Source organism: Oryctolagus cuniculus, chromosome 1 (assembly GCF_964237555.1).
Source record: "Oryctolagus cuniculus chromosome 1, mOryCun1.1, whole genome shotgun sequence".
Taxonomy (NCBI): Eukaryota; Metazoa; Chordata; class Mammalia; order Lagomorpha; family Leporidae; genus Oryctolagus; species Oryctolagus cuniculus.
This window is the reverse complement of record NC_091432.1, coordinates 26,804,823-26,820,333: the sequence shown is the minus strand read 5'-3', so window position 1 is coordinate 26,820,333 and position 15,511 is coordinate 26,804,823.

Below are 15,511 nucleotides of genomic sequence, written 5' to 3'. Positions count from 1 at the left end.
TCTGGCTGATGCACTTCCAATCCTGCTCCCTGCTAATGTGCCCAGGGAAGCAGCAGCAGATGGTCCGAGTGCTTGGATCCCTGCACACAAGCAAGAGAATTGAAATGGAGTTCCAGGCTCCTGGCTTTGGCCTGGCTCAGCCTTAGCTGCTGAGACCACTGAGGGAGTGAACCAGCAGATGGAAGATCGATCTGTCTCTCTGCCTCTCCTTCTCTCCCTCTAACTCTGCTTTTCAAATAAAAAAATGTTTACAAAAGAAAATTGAAATGACAAGCATTTTCCAGATGAAAATCCTACCATAGGTAATATAATCCTAATTTTCAAATTACTTATTCAAAATGATGATATGCTGCACATACAATCAAACATAACCAAGCGAAGAAGGTGAAATAATGATTTATTCTAAAATTTCTGAGATGAGGCAAAAGAGAACATATTAGAAACACACTGAAGATGAAAATATTTATTTCTATATTCAAGGAGATAAAACGTAAGCTTCAACAATCAGGAAAAATACCAGAAGCAATAAAAAAGGGCTTAACATACTGAAGAAACAGCTTCATTGAATTTATTGCAGTGAATAATACAATAATTTAAAGCAATGACTCAATGGACATACTCAATAGCATATTAAATATAGTAGAGGAGAAATAATGAATTGGAAGCTTGGCCAGAAAACAAAGCAAGATGCAGCATCTAGAGAAACAAGTTTTGAAATGTTTAGATAGGAGAATGGAAAGAAACAATACATAGGAGAAGTTCCAGATTATGTTTAAGAGAACCTCATATATGGATAGCATATTAAATAGACAGAAGTAATGAAAGAGGTAGCATATGCATTCCAAAGTGCATGAATATTATTTGGCTTATTTTCAATAGTTTTTATGTTAAACATAGTGAATATAAATTCTATACACAAACTAGAGATAACCAAAGCCAAATGAAAAGGAGCTATTGTTTTCAAAGCAGCAATACAGCCATGGACCACATAACTTTGCAATAAACACTGGATCACATATACAACAGAAGTCCCATATGATTATAACGGAACAAAAAATTCTATAGCCTTGTACTTTTACTGTACCTTTTCTAAGTCTAGATGCGTTGGGTTACACAAATACTAACTGCTCTGCTGATTGCCAAAAGGAGTCAGTACAGTCATATGCTGCACAGGTTTGTAGCCTTGCATCGACAGAATGCACTCTGTGCCTTGAGTGTTTAGTACACTCCATCATCCAGGCTTGTGAGAGAGTTCGGGATAATATCTGTACATTAACAGACTTATCTAGGGACGCATTTTTCATAACACACACCATAATTAAGCAGTGCATGACTGTATTTAGATTGATGGGTGATTTTTCACCAGCAATGGAAATCAGAACATAGTAATATAATACTTCCTTTTTACTGAAAGAAAACAACTGAACATAAAAAATCTGTACCAAGGAAAGCTATCACTCATACAACATGTTAAAGAGACATTGTTCAGGAAAGCAGAAAACAGGATTCACTGCCAGTAGAGGTAAATGAAGTGTAACTCTTAAAAATATCCTTAAAGCTAAAGGAAATGATATTTATAGGTGAGTAAAGAATGAAATATAATGAAAACATAAATATGTGTATAAATCTAAATGAATCCTACTTTTATAAAATATTATGGACTTAGAGACTGCTATGTATAGTTAGGATTCTAGATTCTAGATACTTGGTTTTTTAAGATTTATTTAATTATTTATTTATTTGAAAGGCAGAGTTGAGAGAGAGAGAGTATTCCATTATAGACGGTTCACTCCTCAAATGGCCACAACGCTGGAGCTGGGCCAATATGAAGCCAGGAGCCAGGAGCTTCATTTGGGTCTCCCACGTGGTTTCAGGGGCCCCAACGACTTTAGACATCTTCCACTGCTTTCCCAAGCAAATTAGAAGGGAGCTGGAGCAGAAGTGGAGCAGCTGAGTCTCGAATCGTAGCCCATATGGAATGGGGGTGCCACAGGTGGAGGCCTAGCCCAATACAGCATAGCACCAGCCCCAGTAATATAAATTCCTTTTTTAAAAAAATATTTATTTTTTATTTATTTGAAAGGCAGAGTTACAGAGAGGCAGAGAGAGAGAAAGAGAGAGAGAGAGAGAGAGAGAGAGAGAGAGAGAGAGATCTTCATTCCCAAAGTGGCCGTGAGGCTCAGCCAGAGATTCACTGATCCGAAGCCAGGAACCAAGAGCTTCTTCCAGGTCTCCCACGAGGGTGCAGGTGTCCAACAACTTGGGCAATTTTCTACTGCTTTCCCAGACCATAGCAGAAAGCATGATGGGAAGTGGAGCAGCCAAGTTTGAGCATATTGGGTGCTGGCACTGCCGGCAATGGCTTTACCTGCTACATCACAGAGCTGATCCCAAAATTCTTAATAATTTTGTTTTCAAATATTCACCCATGCCATAGGTAGTTTTTCACTTTGTTGTTTGGTTTCTCTCTTGTTCAGAAACTTTCAGTTTAATTTAGTCCTTCCTACTTATTTTTGTGTATGATATAACAAGGAGTGTGAGAATGTTTTTTCGCACACTGTAAATCTGATAAAGGGTTTATATCCAAAATATGTAAGGAACTGTTACAACTCAATAATGATAAACACAATAACATGATTATAAAAAATGTTTATGAGCTAAATAGACTTTAATCCTGTGAAGACACACAAATGTCCAGGAGTTAGAGGAGGGGAAATTTGGACATAGCAATCAAGGGGCATAAAATTTCAGTCAAGCCAACATGAATAAGCATTAGAGATCTGCTACATGACATTGTATCTATAGTCCATAATAATATACTATATATGTAAAATTTTGTTAAAAGTAAGATCTCATGTTAAGTATTCTTACCATTTAAAATAATATAAAATAAAGACAAATATATGGTACTAATGCGGGAAACTGAGGGAGACATGTGAAAATCGTATTATGTTCATAATTTTATGTGAATGCAAAATTTTTCAAAAATCTGATACATTAAAAATGGGTCCATACAGGATTAGTATTATAGATATTATCAGAAGAAATGCTATATATCTATCTGTCTACAAATTTATATGTATCTGTGTGAGTCTATCTATCTATCTATCTATCTTTCTATGTATTTATCTATTATCCATTCACTGCAATCAAATATTGTTCAATAAAGTTCAACTGTATAATGGTGTTTCTAATATAAGAGAAAAATGTTGGTGCATAAAACTTGTTTCTAATAATTTCAAAGTATTGATATATAATATGGAAATATTTTTCTGATAATTATGGCAGTGAAATCATAACTCCATGTCAAAGCAAAACCAAATATTCCCAAAACTTTGAAAACTTATCTGTAATGATGTTTATAGAGAGACGTATACCATCACATGCATATGTAAAAAAGAGAAAATTTGAGATTAATTAGGAGTTAGGGAGACACAAGTAAAATAAATGAAGTACAAAGAAGAAAGTAAGGAACAAAAATGAACATAGTAGAAAAGATTATCATTTTGGAGGACCACAGAAATAAATTGAAAAAATATTTTAAAAGCATCATATGGTTTGTAATGTCTGGTAAGAATAAGATGAATAGTAAAGAAAAAAATTGACAAAATCAGAAATAAAAAAACATAATAGCATATCTATACAATTAAAATACATGTACAATATTATTAGAACAATATTTAATGGATATGAAATATTACACATAATGGGCAACCTATAGAAAAATAGAACTTACCAAAATAGATGAAAGAAATACTAGCTTTCATGAATTGGCTTTATGGTGCCAGTATTTTGGCACAGTGGCCTAAGCTGCTGATTATGACTCCAGCATCCCATATTGGAGTGCTAGTTCGAGTCACAGCTGCCCTGTTTCTGATCCAGCTTCCGTACAATGGTCCTGGGATGATAGGAGATGATGATCCAAGTGTTTGGGCCCCTTTCAGCAATATGGGAGACGCAGATAGAGTTCCTGACTCTTAGCTTTGGCCTGGCTCAGCTCTGGCTGCTATGGCTATTTAGGAAGTGAACCAGCATATGAAAGATCTCTCAGTCTCTCACTCTCTATATTTTGTCTTTCAAATTAAATAAATAAATAAATAAATAAACCTTTAAAAACTGCCTTATACCTTTTCATGACAACAAATACTAAGAAAGCTAGAAAAAGAATAAAACCAATAAATCAGACAAAACTTTCTCATAAAATAAGTCACAGTACAGTATCACCCATGTATGTAAAACTGATAAAACAACTGGCAATGACCAATGAAGGCTATGTGTATAACAGAAACCCTCATCCATGGCAGCCATGGGCTAAAGGGTTTATAATCATCTGAATCATTTTGGAAAACAATTTGCTATTATCTGTTAAAATTGAAGATTCATTTTTGCTATCATGTTCCTACTCTGCTGTACTATGCTATTCCAAACAAATGAACACATTTTTGTGCCATGAGATGTAAACAAAAATGGGGAAATCATAAAATTTATAAAGACCCCTTAATAAAACAATTCCAATACCTATAAACAATATAGCTAATAAATAAATTTTGGTATACTCATTGAATATACAAGTGCTTATACACTATAGATAGATATGAAAATGAATAGCTAAAAGTGCAAGCAATTCAGAGGAGAAATCTTAAAAATAAAATGTTTCTTATTAAAAGTTTAAAATGTAAAATATTTTATTAATATGAAATACTTTTACATTTTTATGGGCAATCGTGCAATATTTTATATTTTATACAATGTAAACCAATCAAAGCAGGCAGGTAACATTTCCTTTTCATTTCTTTCTGTATGGAATCTATTAGTCCCTGTTTTCCAGTTCTTGACATAGTACTCAATGCATCATCCTGAACCATGTTCTCCCCACTGTGTTATGGAACACTAGAATTTATTACTTCTGTCTTGCTGTAGAAACAAGGGCTTCCAACAAAAAGAGAATCATACAAAAGAGAATTATTAGTGTTTTATATTATTTGCATAAATTCTCAAAATTGGAAAAATTAAAAGAATATTTAAGGATAGTTAGGTGATAAATTTGGGAAGAAAACAAAAGAGTAATTAATATACAACTGAATAAATGCAGGAAGGAGAGCTAACTGAGAAAAAGCATGGAGGTAGGCTTCTGAGGTTTTGATGTTCTTATTCTTCTATATGAAGACATAAGTGTTCTCATTATAATAATTTATCAAGCTCTATATTTTACATATTTTGGTATATTTTTTATTGCACAAAAATAAAAATGTATTTAGAAAATGACCCATTCCATTTACACAAAAATTGTGTGTGTGTGTCACATAGTATATATCTGTATTTTACAGGCAGCAGGTAACAAGAAATCGTCTCATCAGGTAAGGCAATTGACACAGAAGTTAAGAGGCTTCTTAGGATACCCAATTCCATCATTGCTGACTCATTTTTTAATAATGTACACCCTGGGAGACAACAGTGATGGCTCAAGGAGCCTGCCACCAACATGCGCTGACTCAGCACCTGCCTAGGCAGGCATTTGTAGAGTCAACTAGCAGATGAATTTCTCTCTCTTTCTCTCTCTCTCTCTCTGTCTCTGTCTCCATCCTCCCACTCTTCAAATAAATAAATTAGAATGGTTTTCTTTTTTTTAAGTTAAAAATAAATCATGTCATAAATTTCAACCACAGTGAATTTATTCCAGACATTAAGAAGTAAGCAAACTGAGTTATAATTATGAATAATATGCATCCCTTTTTATCAGTTAATTTCAGCAATCAGAAAATGTTATTCATGCTCACCAAACCCTGACCTTCCCAAAGATTTCTTCCCTTGATTTCTGATTTCAATTAATGGCCAAATACAATGGTCATAATCATCATCCGCCTAAACTCTAATGCATTCTAATGGTTTCTTGCCACTATGATGCAAATTTGTATTTTTGTTAAAAAAATTATTTATTTGAAAAGCAGAGACAGGGAGACAGAGATCTTCCATCTGATAGTCCACTCCTTAAATGCCCACAGCCTCCAGTGAGGGGCCAGTCTAAAGTTGGGACCATGGAACAACATCTTAATCTCCTACATGGGTGGCAGGGACTCAACTACTTGAACCATCATCTCCCGCCTCAAAGGGGCAAATATGCAGGAAGCTGAATTTGGAGCAGATCCAGGACTTGAACATAGGTTCTCTGACATGCGATGTGGGTGCCCTAACCAATGCCTTAAGGGCTAAGCCATATGCCCACCCTCAGATTTATAGCTTATTTGCCTTCAGGTTTTTGTGTGATATCACTGCCCTGTTTTCCACTCCATTTGCCATCATTAGTTCAAGTTTTCATTGCTTCATTTCTTTTTTAATTTTCTTTTATTTTTAATTAATTGATTGGTTTATTTTTTAAGGAATACAAATTTCATATGTACAACTTTAGGAATATAATTATTCTTCCCACCTTACTTTCCCTTTTACCCACACTCCTATCCCTCCCCCTCCCTCTCCCCTTCCCAGTACCATTCTCCATTAAGATTCATTTTCAATTAATTTTGTACACACAAGACCAACTCTTTACTAAGTAAAGATGTCAACAATTTCCACACACACATACACAAAATAAACTGAGAACAAGCATCCCAGTTACATCTCATAATACAACTCATTGAGGACAGAGGTCCTGCATGGGGAGTTCGTGCGCAGTGACTTCTGTTGTTCATTTAACAATTAACACTCTTATGTATGACATCAGTGACATGAGCTGCCTAGGCTATGAGAATGTTTCATTTCTTATTTTCTGCAATGGCCTCAATCCCTTGCTAAAAGTTCTCTATGTTTCTGTATAAACATCCTACATGCTGATGTGAATTATTTTATTAATATCATTAATATTTGCCATTCATTAAGATTTTATAAAGATTTATTTATTGAGAGAGCTGCAGATAGACAGAGGAAGAGAAAGAGAGAAAGGTTTTCCATCTGCTGGTTCATTCTCCAAATGGCAAAATCAGCCGGAGCTGGGCAGATCTGAAACCAGGAGTCAGGCGTTTCCTCTGGGTCTCCCACAGGCACCTGACTTATCTTCTACTGCCTTCCCAGGCCATTATAGAGAGCTAGATTGGAAGAGGTGCAGCAGGGACATTATCTGGTGCCCAAATGGGATGACAGCACCACAGGCAGAGGCTTAGCTTACTATGCCACATTGTGGACCCTTACATTAAACTTTTGTATGTAGATCTTTGAGCTAAATATTCATATTTCTCATTTTACCAAATATTTATTTAATCCTTAGAGCATCCAGATGGCATGGCTATTGTCTCTATTTACAAAAAGAAAATATGTTGGGTCTGGAGCTGTGGCAGGTAAAGCTGCCGCCTGCAGTGGCAGCATCCCATATGTGTGCCGGTTAGAGTCCAGGCTGCTCCACTTCTGATCCAGCTTTCTGCTGTGGCCTGGAAAAGCAGTAGAAGATGGCCCAAGTCCTACTTCCCCTACACCTGTGTGGGAGACATGTCAGATGCTCCTGGCTCCTGGCTTCAGATCAGCGTAGCTCCAGCCACTGCAGCCATCTGGGGAGTGAACCAGTAGAAGGAAGACCTCTCTCTTTCTCTCTCTCTCTCTCTCTCTCTCTCTGCTTCTCCTTCTGTGTAAATCTGACTTTCAGAGAAATAAATAAATCCTTAAAAAAAGAAGAAAATATGTGAATAAATTTTAAGTAACATGCTAAATTAATACAGCTGGTAAATGGATAGCTGGAAATCAGACCCAAAGCTCACGCACCAAAGTCTGGAATTCCTCCCTTTTTAAAAATACAATACAATAAAATAAAAAGTTTTCATGTGAGCACTGTTGTTGCTCAGTGATAGTTTTCCATGAGTTGGCTCAAGTGCATGATATCAGCCTTGTTTCCAGCTATTTTCTTTGAGATGGACTTTTTGTCTGCAATCTGAGTCATTTCCTCTTCTATGCTTTCATAACAACTCTGCTTTCTCAGCTGTGTTTCATCTCAATTATCCAAGTTAAATACCACTCAGTTTCAAAGCCCTATACATTGTGACTCCTTCATGAAACCTTCATTTATCATCAATAAGGAGTATTTCTCCTTGCTGAGTCTTTCCAGAGGACTCTAGTAATGTCTCTGTGAACATTTTTATAAACCTGCAATATAATTTACATATTTCCTTCTCGTGGCCCATCAAAAACTTCAGGATCTGTACCTAACTATTGTTTTCAAGGAGTTAAGACATAGATTCTTAGGGTCACAGCAAATGTATAATAATTACTACAACACAATTCTCATTAATTCTAATATTAATATGTTAATACAAAAAGAATCAATGTAGTAAGATACATACAATTTTTTTTTTTTTTGACAGGCAGAGTGGATAGTGAGAGAGAGAGACAGAGAGAAAGGTCTTCCCTTTGCCATTGGTTCACCCTCCAATGGCCGCCACAGCTGGCGCGCTGCAGCCAGCGCACCGCGCTGATCTGAAGGCAGGAGCCAGGTACTTATCCTGGTCTCCCATGTGGGTGCAGGGCCCAAGCACTTGGGCCATCCTCCACTGCCTTCCCGGGCCACAGCAGAGAGCTGGCCTGGAAGAGGGGCAACTGGGAAAGAATCCAGCACCCCGACTGGGACTAGAACCCAGTGTGCTGGCGCCACTAGGTGGAGGATTAGCCTATTGAGCCACGGCGCCGGCCACAATTCTTATAATATTTTCCTCCTCATTTTTCTCTTCCTTTCTCTTTGTTTAATTTTCAGATAATGCATTTTTAATTTACATCATCTATTCTAGCCTCTGCACACAGCCTCTTCCCTTTCACTCTAACAGATAACGCCCATTGGTTTCTTGACATTCTGTAAGCTACCTTGTTTCTATCCCAACCTAACATGAACCCTTTTTTCGCATGTCCTCCTTCAATCACCATCATCCAGCTCTTCTTCCCTACCCCAATGGAGAGTCCTCCTTTTTCTTCTGACCTGGCATCAAGATCTATTCCTCAGGACATCTTTCTTCTGGTTTCCAAACTCAGCCCTGGCCCACATCCTCGACACACTTGCTCTGCACTAAATTAGTCCTGTGTATTAGCCTTTGTAATTGTATTATGACTTCAATAAATTACGCTAATCTTCAGGATTGTTTCTTCAAATAATTTTTCTTTTTTATAAAAGATTGATTTATTTATTTGAAAGGCAGTGAGAGAGAGAGAAAGAGCGAGAGAGAGAGAGATCCATCTTCCATCTGTTGGTTCTCTCCTCAAATAACCAAAACATCCAGAGCTGAGCTGGGCCAAAGCCAAGAGCTGGGAACTCCATAAGCACTTGGGCATTATCCATGGCCTATTCAGGTTCATTAGCAGGACGACGGATCAGAAACTGAGTAACCAGGACACAAACCGACACTTTAATATGGGGTGTCAGTTCTGCAAGCAGTGGCTCAACCCTCTACACCACAATGGAAGCCCTTTCAAATTATTTGTTACTCAATAACAATAACTGTGTAAGCATAGAGAATACATAATTTTTCTCCTTTCCTAATTTAGCATTTAGTGCTTAGCTAATGTTAGATTCATAATAAGAAAGATTGTTATTTTTGTGTGTAAATATTTGCTGAATGGTCAGGTTCTTGTGGACATGGGCAATGTTATATGTAGTACCCCAATCAAAGGTACTCTGACTCTCACAATGAAAGGATCATGCTGTGTGTAAACCTAAGTAAAGTTTAAACAAAACAGAACTGTTTTTTGTAAGTTTAAAATTCATTTCATCGCAAATCCCTTCTAAGTAATGGAAAATACACAGATTTGTGCAATGGGGAAGATCTATCTAAATGCTGTTATACATGGTACAGTCTCCATGAATCAGGCTTTAGGTACCATGTTTTAGGTATGGCCCCTGTATTAAGCAAATGTAAAATGCATGCATCATGCTAACTCTCTTTTTATCCAATTTTCCTTCATTCTGTTTGTAATTTCATTGCATATATTTGTGAATACCTGCCTGCAACGTCAGTCATTCAGCACTATAATCTTGACTGCATGTAATCATTTTAATAACTTCCACATTTGACTTCGCTGACATATAGGTATTGATAACTTTTTTTTTCTGTCCTGGTTTCTCCACATATCTCCATAGCCTGCCTTTTTATTTTTATTGAGATTTTTATTTGTTTTGCCCGACTCTCTGATATTATATATTTTATGAATGTTTTGTCAATGTTTTTGAATGTTATTCAATCATTTATGCATTCCCAAATAATCTATATCTCTCCTTTGCTACCAATTGTCTGGCCATGAATTTCTAATTGAAACACAGATACAGGAATTTTAACTTGTTACTCCAGAATGAAAGTTGGCAGTAAACCTATGCCCTTGGAATCCTTGGGTATTTCCTCAGATTCACAGGGGTTCCCTAAACAGTGTTCTCTCTCGTTGTTCCAGCTTCAGTGTCTATGTTTTTTACTTTTTTGTTACATATTCATTGATGTCTCCTTTCCTTAACTACACATGGATAGCTTTACTAGAGGCCTGTGCACTATGGAAAAATTTCTATCATTTTTTTTAGAACCATAAGTTTCCTGCACTGATGCAAAGTGAACCAAATAACATTGCATTGATTTTATAACAGGCTTCAATTTTGAATTTTCAAGTAAACAATTATTAGAACCATTCTGAAAAATCCAGTATCCAAATTCAGTGCTCTGTAGGACTAAAAGTGTTTAATGATTTAACAATACAGCAAGAGCACAAATACATTTGCATCTTTTAAGAAAAACATCAATTTCCTATAGTTTATGACCACATTTTGAATTTAAAACATAATTGCAATTAGGGAAAATGAAGTAAAAGGTGATACAGTTGGTGAGCATCTGGTCTACCACTTAAGCTGCTGGTTAGGATGCCGTGCCCCACACTGGAATACGTGCATTTTCTTGGCTCCTACTTTTAACTCCAGTTTTCTGCTAAATGCAGACTCAGGGAGGCAGCAGTGATGACTACTGGTTTCAAGTAGGCACAGCCCCAGCTATGTGAAGGCATTGAAGAAATAAACAAACAAAGGGATGCTATCTATCTCTGTCTGTCTCTCCATATCTCGAATAAGTAAGTAAAACGTGAAAAATGAAGTTTTAAAAAATGATGCAAATGTAAGCAAACAATAGTTGAATGGCACAATGATACAGCAGATATATTATTCAAAGAATGCCAAAGTCTATATCAAAATCAACAAAGTTGGTTAGTATACTTTTAAACTGGGAAGAAGTGAGTCTGCATTAAGTTAACAGGAACTGCTCGGGGATTTTCTTCCTCGCACTTCCTGTCATCTTCTCTCTGCTTATACTGACTAAGTGTCCCACATGTGTATCTTCTAATGAGATACATTTCACAAAGCATTTACCCTAAATTATAAGTTTAGTATTAAACCCAGAGAAATGTTTATACCTCAACTGCCAAACAATATCATATTCTACTTCATGTTTTCTGGAAAAATTAGCCCTACTATTCAATTGTAGTACCAAAATGCAATTATAACATGTCACATATTGATTGTTGAAAGGTATTTGACTGCAGTAAATATGAAGAAGAATGCAATATCACCCACTGAGGAAATGAAGTGAATTGTCACAGCTAGCTTCATTTTAACTGACAATAGCATGATCACCCCAGGACAGACAGAAGTAACTTGGAATGCTAGAATAATAAACCATTTCAATAAATTATAAAAATAGTATTCAACCAACGGTGTTTTTTAACTTTATTTATTTCACAGGCAGAGTGACATACAAGAGAGGTAGAAACAGAGAGAAATGTCCTCAATTTGCTGGTTCACTCCCCAAATGGACCAATGGTTGGTGTAGGCCAAGTTCAAGAGCCCAGAATTCCATCCAAGTCTCCCCCACTGGTTGCTAGTTCCCAAGTACCTGGACATTATCTGCTTCTTTCTCAGGCATGCGAGCAGGGAGCTGGATCAGAAGTAGAGTAGTGAGGGCTCAGAACTAGCACTCCAATAAGGGATGCTGCTGTTACAAAGGGTGGCTTAACACATTGCATCATAACACCCACTCTTGACAGTTATTTGTAATGTTAACCGTTTATTACAAGTCATGGAATCACCCACATAGATGAATAGGAGGGTGGTGGGTGGTAAGTGTCATTATTGGCTTAAATTGTATATATGACATACACAAAATCTGTTCTCTTTATATAACTAAAATTTGGACATTTTTCTTTTCTAATTTGAAAAAAAAAAGTCTATTAAATACTTGTAAGCACCTATTTGAGTAGTTGTGATATCTCTAAAAAAAGCAAGCTTGAATGATAAGAAATTATGAGGAAAAGTTTGAAATGTAATTTAACAAAACAATAATTATTAGCATACAAATTTTTATAATAAACAGTTACTTTTATCTTTAAAATATGTATTGAGTTATTTGAAAGTCAGAGTTACAGAGAGAGGGAGAGATAGAGAGAGAGAAAGAAGCTTCCATCTGCTGGTTCACTCCCCCCAGAAAAGTATAGGAACAAAGCAGACATCTTGTGATTTCATTGTCGTTTTTAGCCCTTGTTCATATTCCTGTGGAACTGTGTTCTTTCTACCTTTTATTTGTTAAATAATATTGTTAGGAAATTAGTTTTTAAAAATTATACAGAAAGACATTAAACATGATTAATATAAAAGCCATTATTTTAAAGAAACATGTGTGCTCATAATGCTTTAAAAAATAAAATACTGACTAGAATTGTAAACAGAAAATTAAGGAATAAATTCTACATAGTGTGTGATAAATTTAAAACTCTAGTGAATTGTTATCAAAATATTAACACTGATTGTCAATGGAATTTGGGTATTTGGGCATTTTTTCCTGTGTTGCCAGACGAACTACGTGGGTGACTAGTTGAAAAACTGGAAAATAAAATTTTAGGATCTAACACTGTGGCATAGCAGGTAAAGCTGCTGCCTATATTGCCCGCATCCCATATGGGCAGCAGTTCAAGTTCCAGCTGTTCCACTTCTGATACAGCTCTCTGCCATGGCCTGGGGAAGCAGTGGAAGGTGGTCCAAGTCCTTGGGCCCCTGCACACATGCGGGGGACCCAGAAGAAGCTCCAACCTCCTGACTTCGGATCGAGGCAGATTCGGCCATTATGGACATTTGGGGAGTGAACCAGCAGATAAAAGACCTCTCTCTCTTTCTCTTTCTGTGCCTCTGTCTCTCTATAACTCTGACTTTCAAATAAATAAATAAATCTTTAAAAAAACTTAGTCACATTTCTAGCCTGTATTTATTCTGATATTTTACCCAAAACAGCATTCCTTCATTTTGTGAGCATAGTACGCACTTTATATTGGGTAGGTTCTGCCAAAAATGTATTACAGGAAGCTCACTAATCATACTGTGTAATCTGAAGACTTGATCTTCAAAGTTAATGATTTTGGCAAATAATTGTAGATGCTGCCATAAGGATTGGGCGTATACAATATGCTACTCCTTCTGTTAAAAAGTTTTGTGTGAGTATTTATCTCTTTCATTACAATCAAGGTGAAGAAACACTGGCATCCATTTCCTGAATCCCTGCCAATTGAAACAACTTCCCATTTGCTTCTGACTCATGTTCTTGCATTGGATCTAGATAATTTTATATTAAAAAAGTGAGTGATCTTGAGCTCAGCTAGGAAATCATGTGTTTTGATAGATGAATTAATATAGTCAACATGATTATCTTTCTCAACAACTGGGGCTGGACCAGGCCAAAGCCAGTAGCTAGGAATACCCTGCAAGTCACGACTAAGACTGGCAGGAACTCAGCTCTTTAGCCATTATCCCCTGGCTCCTACGCATATTAGCAGGAAGCTGAATGACAAGCTTGGAGTAGCCAGGACTGAAAGGGCACTTCCATCTGTGATGCGGGGCGGCGGGGGAGGGGGCGCGAGTGGCACACAATCCACAGTGTCACAGCTCCTGCCCCAGTTTGGGATATTTTTGTAGAAGATGCATGCAAAGTTATTTAGAAAATGGAAAGTTGTTGCTACTATGACTGCTAGTCACTGGGATAAATGATTTTATGGAAATGTAATTGGATTTTTTTTATTTAAATCTTGTTTAAAAATGCAGTCAATTGTATATAGGGAAAAAACTTTGTAACTTAAATATTCTTATTTTATATTTTAAAAAATATGTGGTTTTACAAATAAAATATCAAATACACAGGCCTGTAAGTATCAGAAGGACTGTGCATGTTTTAAACATTTTTGAAATACAACACAGATATGAAGAAATGCACAGTGAACAGATAAATAAGATTTTTTGCTCTGTATCTACCTCAAATAAAACAACTAAATCATCTTCAGAATTGCTCAATTTTATGTCTAAAGAAATACATTCATAGATATAACTGGTGTTCCAAGTAATAATTTTATTTCAGAAAAAATACATAAAATGGAGTTGAATTAAAGCTTTGATAAATAACAATTTGACAAAATGACAATATTTAGTTTCAGAAGAGGAAAGAGAAAAATTTTAAAAATGTATTAAATAGTCTTCAAAACCAACATACCATCACCCTCATTTAATCTAATTCTCTAGTAAACAACATAAAAAATATTACGGTCATGCATGGAAAAAATAAATACCACTGGGGTGGGCAGCATTATGGCATAGCAGGTAACTCTCCTCCCTTGATACTGGACGATTCACTTCCAAATCAGCTCCCAGCTAATTGCCCGAGACAAGCAGAGGAAGATGGCCCAAGTGTTTGGGCCCATGCCACCCATGTGTTGAGACACAGACGAAGCTCTCAACTCTTGGCTTCAACCTGGTGCAGCCCAGGCTATTATGAACAGATGATCTCTCTCTCTCTCTCTCTTACTTTCTTTTTTTTTTTAATTTCCCTCTTTCCTGTTATTTTCATTTTCCTATGGTATGGTTTGAAGATGTTACATCTTTTTTCTTTTTTTTTTTTTATTTAGTAAATATAAATTTCCAAAGTACAGTTTAGGGATTACAATGGCTTTCCTCTCCCCCCATAACTTCCCTCCCACTTGCACCCCTCCCATCTCATGCTCCCTCTCCCACTCCATTCACATCAAGATTCATTTTCAATTATCTTTACATACAGAAGATCGATTTAGTATATATTAAGTAAAGATTTCATCAGTTTGCACCCACATAGAAACACAAAGTGTAAAATACTGTTTCAGTACTAGTTATAGCATTACTTCACATTGGACAACACATTAAGGACAGATCCCACATGAGAAGTAAGTACACAGTGACACCTGTTGTTGACTTAACAATTTGACACTCTTGTTTATGGCATCAGTAATCTCGCTAGGCTCTAGTCGTGAGTTGCCAAGGCTATAGAAGACTTTTGATTTTGCTGACTTCCAACTTATTCTGACAGGGTCATAGTCAAAGTTGAAGTCCTCTCCTCCGTTCAGAGAAAGGTACCTCCTTCTTTGATGACCCGTTCTTTCCACTGGGATCTCACTCACAGAGATCTTTCATTTAGGTCGTCTTCTTTTTTTTTTTTTTTTTTTTTTTTTCAAG